Consider the following 7,420-nt stretch of genomic DNA (forward strand, 5'->3'; position numbering starts at 1 on the left):
TACTAGTTTCGACTATTCATGGCAGACCTATTTTTTGTATGTGTGTTTGCATAGATATACACATATTAATATTAATGCTCTTCCATGAATAAAAATACAAAAAAATGTACACTATGGTTTCAGAGTCATGAAATGAATCTGCATATAAATAAGGACAAAGATATTCTGCAAAGTTGGTACTTTGCTGGTGTTGCCTATTGCAAGGAATAGCACCCCCACATGTTCTGTTTCCAATCTGGAAGTTCAGGACTCATGCTTACCATTTCCCCTCCTCCTCAGCAGCCATACCCAGCCCATCCAAGTCCTGTCAATTTGATCTCCTAAATATCTCCTGGTTCTCTTCACTTTTCAATTGCTCATGTCACCACTTAGTGTCTGCCACCGTCAGCTCTCCCTGTAGAAGAGCAAGAGCAAACATCCTCCCTTGCCCTGCTTCATGCCATGCTCACAGCAGATCTTGTCCTTCCCCCCAGGGAAAGTCCTGCATCAGCTCCCACTGCACTTAGGATAAAGGCTCAGTGTGATGTGGCCTTGGCCCTCCCACTCAGGCTCATCCATTGCAACCCCTTCACTCATTCTCAGGGACCCAGCAGCCCCAGCCAACCTTCAGTTCCCCAGAAAAGCCCATGAATCTCAGGAGCTTTGCACATACAGCAGGTCCAGTTTGGATGATAATGTATCATTGGCAAGCCAACATTATGGGACCTGAAGACAGCCCATATCAATGCGGTGTATTCTTCTTCACAATTCATTTTCCTACACATTACCCCTTCAAACCACCCTAAAGTGTTGTATTTATAACGAGAATGTATCATCCAAACATAACAGTAATGGCAGAACTGGTCTCAATAGTCTAAGATCACAGCAGTCAGCTGCTTTATCTATTTCTGAAGTTCTTTTATCCATTTGTTCACCGCTATGTGATCCAAATCCAGATGACCCCCTAGTGCTGTGAAACAGACAGAGGCAAGTACAATAGAATCTCATGAATGGACTCAGAAGTGTGCCACATGATATTACCTTAAAGTCAGATCAGCCTGCATTATAGCTAGAATAAACTTTAAATTACTAAATATATATATTACATATATATATATATATATATATATATATATATATATATATATACCTATCCTTTCCCAAATCCCCCTCCTTCTTTACCTATTTAACCCCCAATTCTCCTTTACTTCTCAGACCAACATCACTTTCTCAGGGAACATCACTTTCTCTTGATTCCCCAGATCAGGTCAGATCTTTGTGTTTGATATTCTCCCAATATTCTGCATTTTTCCTTCACCATATGCCATTATCCACCTGTGTGCTGATTTGTCTGCCTCTCTCTTCCCACCATAAGCTCTATGAAGAGGGCACACAGCAGGAGCTTAAGAGATACATGTTCTTAAAAAATTATATGAGTGTTAAGTTCACTTGTCTCACATATCTTGTTGATCACTTTAGATGCATTATCTATTTAGGCCAATACATAGCTAAGAAAACTAAAGCTGAAATACTCTTAAATAACTTGTTGAGTCAGCAATGATGGCCCTGGAATTACACCCAAGTCTGTCTGACCTGAGCTGAAGTCCTGACTGCCACTCTATACCCCAGGGCAAAAAAACGGATGACATTTATGGAGTTGTGTTAGTGTGAAGAGTGCAGGGACCCTCTATTTTTCAAAATGTTATTATATCATCATCTTAATGTCTCGTCAATAAAATGCTCTTCTACATTATGGATAAATTTTTCTAACCTTTATCATATCCCAGTTCTAACTTACTGACTTCTTAGCATCCTTTTCCAACTTGGTTATTTAGTTTCCCATTGTACCTTATTATGTCATTCCAGACATATTTTTCCTACCCTTTGCCTATGTTCTCCCCTGATTTTTGCAAAGCTGCAATAACATGGGAAAATGCATTAGGACTTGTTAATTTTGTTCAAAATATAAATACATTTTCCTGTACAGGTAGGGTGTGGAGAGTGTTTTGGAATAGGGCAGGAAAAAACCATGAGATGAGACTGAAAGAATAAAGGCTAGGAAAAATCATCCTCAGTTTGGAAACAATGGAACTAGATAATATTCCTAGCTAAGAAAACAAACATGCTTAAAGACTATATACTGTGACATGGGACTGAGTAACACACAGAAGGCTGAACACAATCTTTATTTCAAAAAGGAAAATATTTGAGAATGATTTACCCAGAGAGTTCAGTTTAATGGATAAACTTGTATAAGAACAGGATTACTCTATATGTTATATATGCAGTTATTTTCCTCATGAAATGAGAATCATTTACAGCATATAAATACACTTTCATTTGTTTCAAACAAAAAGTGGTTTGAAGAAAGAGACAAAGGGAGAGGTCCCAGTGAATTCAGAAAATCAGGTCAACTTGATTAACGACAAGGCAGAAAAGGAGTTGAAAACACCAATAATTCTTGCATAATCTGTTGCTGATTGTGGGCAGTGAGCTCAGGTGTGAGCCAAGGTACTGTCCTGGCCCACAACCCTGTGCTTTTATCCCAGAGAAATCTACTTACGCCCCACACAGACAGTTCCCAAAAAGAGACAATTCTGACATTACAGCTGTGTTCAACCAAGAGTTCTGGCCTTTTCAACCCGCTCTCGGCTGGTGTGTGGTCTCAGTTAATGCCTCCTCTATGGGCTCCCCATCTGTTGACCTTATCTCCCACCCCTGCCAGTGCACTGCACTTGAGGATCACTGTTTTAAGTTCCTTTGCTTTTACCTTTTCCCAAGGTGCAAACTTGCTCAATCTCTGGCTCTTTCTGCTTGTACTTGACTCTGCCCAACCAAGCCCCCAGGGTACACCCACTTGGCTGCTCCTTTCCTGGGGAATGGGAGTAGGCAGTTCACTATGTATGAGCAATCATCCATGTGATGAAGTCTGAAGGAACCCAGTAGCTTCCCAACTGCCCACCCACATACACTGGAAGCCTCTCCGAAAATGAAAATGCTGTCAAAAAGGAATACAGCCGATCCTCATTATTCCCAGATTTGCCTACTCATTAAAATGTATTTGTAACCCCAAAATCAATACTCAAGGAGCTTTCCTGGTCATTTACAGATATACACAAAGTGACAAAAATTTGCAGTTGCCCCACACAACATTCAAAGCTGGGGTCAAACAAGGCAATGCTCTGCCTTCTTGTTTCAGCTCTCATACTGTAAAAACAAGTGTCCTTTCTGCACACTATTCACTGCCATGTGTTTGTTTTTGTTTTTAATTTTTGTGCTTTTGGTTGGTGATTTCACTGTTTAAAATGGCCCCCCACCCCGCGCACGGTGCTGACGTGCTCTCCGGTATTTATATTGAAGAAGCTTCATTTAGGCATGACTGCTAGTGCATTTTCCATGACATCAATGTTAACGAATCAACAGTATATGGTAAATAAGATGTCTTTAAAACAGAAACGAATAAAACAAGAATATGGATTAATCAGTTGTTGAAAATACTGTGATCAGAGGCTCACAGGAACGTAAATCTGTATTTCTCCTAGCAACAAGGCTTCATAATTGCTAATTCGGTGTTTGCAGAGACTTTATAAAAACATAACTACCACGAATAACAAAAATCAACTAAAGCTTCATCACGTTAGGGTCCTGAGGGACCACAGAATATATAGTAATGTGGCCTGGAGGGAGTTTTGGGTGGGCTCCACCCTTAGATCCTGACTATAGTAGGAAGTGTTGCCCCAGACCAGAGGAAGGCACAAAACCAGAGGTAAAGGAACTTCAGAGACAAACTTCTAATTCTTCTCAATATTTCTTGAGCCCAACCCTATTCCAAGGTTAATAGCATTGCTAAAATAGTCTGGCACACTCACTCATAAATAAATAGCTATCCAATGTGGTCACCAAACCCTTGAATTAAAAGCTACTTATTGGTAGAAAGAAAACAAGCTCTACACATCTTTGGGGGGCATTCTCTGGAGATCTAAACAAACAGGTCTAGAAAGGACAATCACTAACTTTCAAAAGTTTTTTAACAAGACTTTTCAAGGGAAAAAAATTGAATCATCATGAGTTTGGAGATATTGTTTTGTCTTCAGTCTAGATCTAGTATAGAAACAGAGGTCAAAATAAGGAGAAATAGGGCGCCTGGGTGGCTCAGTCGTTAAGCGTCTGCCTTCAGCTCAGGCCATGATCCCGGGGTCCTGGGATGGAGCCCCGGCATCAGCATCGGGCTCCCTGCTCAGTGGGAAACCTGCTTCTCCCTCTCCCGCTCCCCCTGCTTGTGTTCCCTCTCTCGCTATGTCTCTATCTGTTAAATAAATAAATAAATAAAATCTTTTTTAAAAAATAAGGAGAAATAGTAAAAAGAGAATAGTAAAAATAATAATAAAAAAGAATACTAAAAAAATTAAAAATAGAAGGAGTTTAGGGATAGTTTTTCGTAAAACCTAAAATGGTAGTGTACAGTGAAGTCCCACAATTTCAGATGAACTCAGCTTTTCTAAGTAAATAAGAAGCTAAGGACTGGAGGATGCTGGAAAACAGAAAACTGCAAAATGAATGGAATAAGGATTTGTAAAACAAATCTGCCCGGGCTACCTGTATAAAATTGCTTATTTGTTTTTTGTTTTTTTTTTTTAAGTCATCTGAAAATTCTTTGGATGACTTTTTTCCATTTAAAGAATAATATGCAAATGAGATGGAATGAGGTCATCTTTGTAAAGTGTCTAGCACGGAGGCTCGCACATAGTAAGAGCCCAAAAATAACTTTTAAAGAATAGATTATCATTAAGCTTCTCTCCAGCTCAGACTTCTATGGATATAAGCATCTGGTACTGTCTTGCCATTCTGTGTCTTTTTTTTTTCCTAACCCGCGTCTGTTCCTTATTAAAACGCTGCAACACTACAGTGAAGGAAGAACTTCTTCAGTGATTTTGAGCATCAAAAGCAAACCAACGGACACCAGTGGATCAGTGATAATTCTGAGTGACCTCCATCTTCTCTGACACAGAAGTGAGGACACCACTTGTTCAATATCACACACGGAGAGGAGCCATCCAAATGTACTATTTCTCTCTAATTGTAGTTTTCTCCAGTTGTAGTCGTAAACATGCCTCCCTGTCCAAAGCTCAAAGCAAATACTGGGTAAGAGTCTATATTCTCACTGCCAGAAGCCTCTGTTTTAAATCCTTCTCTAAAAAAAAAAAAAAAAACAGAGCCTTGTTTATAAACTTTAGACCACTGCAGGGAAAAAAAATGTAATATGCAAATTAGACATTTTATAACTTTACAGTTAAATAATAAAGGCAGCATTCCAAACCTCAGCTACACATTTACATAACTGCATTACCAGCATTTGCATGAGCCATAATGAAAGTTAAGGGGAAAATCTTGCTTATTTCCTATTAACTCCAGAATAGAACATGATTCTTATTTGCCCTTGCAAAGAAAGCTTAACTGTTGTTTTTAAAACCAGACACTACACTTGCGTTCTTTTATGGTTCTCACTTGCCATGAGGGAGCAGCAACAAATTTCATAAGAAGGAAAAAATGTTTACTGAAAAATTACAGTTATTCCAAAAGAATCCACTAAATATTCAACTTTTCTTGTCATTTGCATTTGCCTCTGGCAGATCAGCTTTTCACTACACATACCATCTCTTTTTAAGATTAATTCATTCAACGTCAGTTTTTTTTCCAAATCTCTTTATGAACGTGCAGTAGAAAGAAGATCAGATGATACTGCCAGCAATTCCATCCTGATTAACTAATCAATAAGTAGTTATCAGGTGTCCCAAGAGCCAACCTAGCATGCACCCAATAAACGCATGTTAAGTTGAATTGAAATTAAATGTATTCTATTGAAGAAAGTAACTTATGGTGCATGGCTTGGTTTGGATGTCTCCAAATGCAGACCCTGAGATAGAATTTGGCCACAGGTAGTTTATTTGGGAGATGATCTCAGGAAGCACAAATGAGGCAGTGGGAAAAGTAAGACCAGAAAGGAAGATAAGCTACACAGGGAGCATTAATAAGATGAGTAATTGCTGTGGGCTTCCAACCCAGAAGGGGCACTAGGAGAAACCACATGAACGAAAATTTCTAAAATCCCAGGCATTTCCCCCATGAAGCCATCTTTACTCCCCTGCTCCTAGTCACATACCACCTGCTTCCAGAGATTGCAGACCAGAGTGAGGGCTGTGGTTCTGAAGTTCTCAGACTGGACTCTGCAAGTTCCATCATCCCCCCACCCCAGACCCCACCCACTGTCAGAGGCGAGTCCACACTCCATTGGTCTTGGAAACAATGCTCTCTGCCAACAACCCTATCCCAGGTCTATAGGTTATTAACCTCATCTGAAATCTTGTTTTTAAATCATTATGGATGATTTGTACGATCAGGTGTTCAACTCTTTTTGTTCATCTATGCCCTAAAATAATTTCCAAAGACTTTGTACCCCACCTAACACATTTTAAGTTGCCATCTCTGCGTTATCATAAGTTTAAGTAGTTGCTAGATGTGACTCTCAGTGAGCTGTAAATATTGCAAGTCTAAAATAAAGCTGTTACTCCACTCTATTAAATGTTTCCAATGGAATCTAAATTCCAAAGGAATTTGACACACACCATTGTCCATTTAAAAATATAATTATACATGTGATCTTGTTTTATAACATTCCTCCAAGTCATGTTTCCATTCCATTTTCCCCCACAGAACTTTATCCTAATACAATAAATTATACTTGAAAGAATTTTCCTAAATAAGCCTATCATAATTCACTACTAAAAAAATAAGAAGAATGTAAATTTACATTTTTTTAAATTTCCTATGACTATACAGGTTCTACTGCATTTGTTTTTTTAATTTTTCTTGTGGCAACATATCATTATACTTCTCATAACAATACAAATATATTTAAAATGTTAATAAACATAAAAATTCAAATTCTAAAAAAAAAAAGTTCAAATTCTACCAGAAATTCATCTCTTATTAAATTGGACAGAATTGGTTTGTTTTTCCTAATTAGTTCATCTCTGCATGAATGAATATTACTTGTTGCTAGAATGACACAAAGGCCAGGATTAATGCCATTCCTTGTTTTCATAAGCAGCACTGAAAGAACTTTAAAAAAAAAATAAGTAGCTAGAAACGGAATAGATTTTGTTATAGCAATGTCCTTCAACTCTTTGAACTGTTTCAGAGTTACATCCTGAACACAGCATAATGGCCTAACAGCAAAGATTATTTGGAATAATCCTGAGCAGGTCTTCAGTTTTGTTTAGAGCAAAGAATCAGGAGCCATTTGAGTTGTAAAAGGCCCTGTTTGCCAGTCAGCTCAGCAGGTTGTTTTCTCAATATCCCTATTTCACAGGATCCCTTGGTTTGGTACTCAGAGCTTTTTCAACATCGCAAGAATAAGGGGGGAATGGGGAAAGGGCAAGTG

At 38.5% G+C, this 7,420-nt stretch overlaps 1 pseudogene; it reads left to right on the top strand.

Moving 5' to 3' along the window:
* The first annotated feature begins 237 nt into the window (after positions 1-237).
* LOC116625018 lies at positions 238-1,014 on the top strand (annotated as a pseudogene).
* The last annotated feature ends 6,406 nt before the right edge of the window (positions 1,015-7,420 follow it).

The sequence above is a fragment of the Phoca vitulina genome, unplaced genomic scaffold, assembly GCF_004348235.1.
Source record: "Phoca vitulina isolate PV1807 unplaced genomic scaffold, GSC_HSeal_1.0 scaffold72, whole genome shotgun sequence".
Lineage (NCBI taxonomy): Eukaryota > Metazoa > Chordata > Mammalia > Carnivora > Phocidae > Phoca > Phoca vitulina.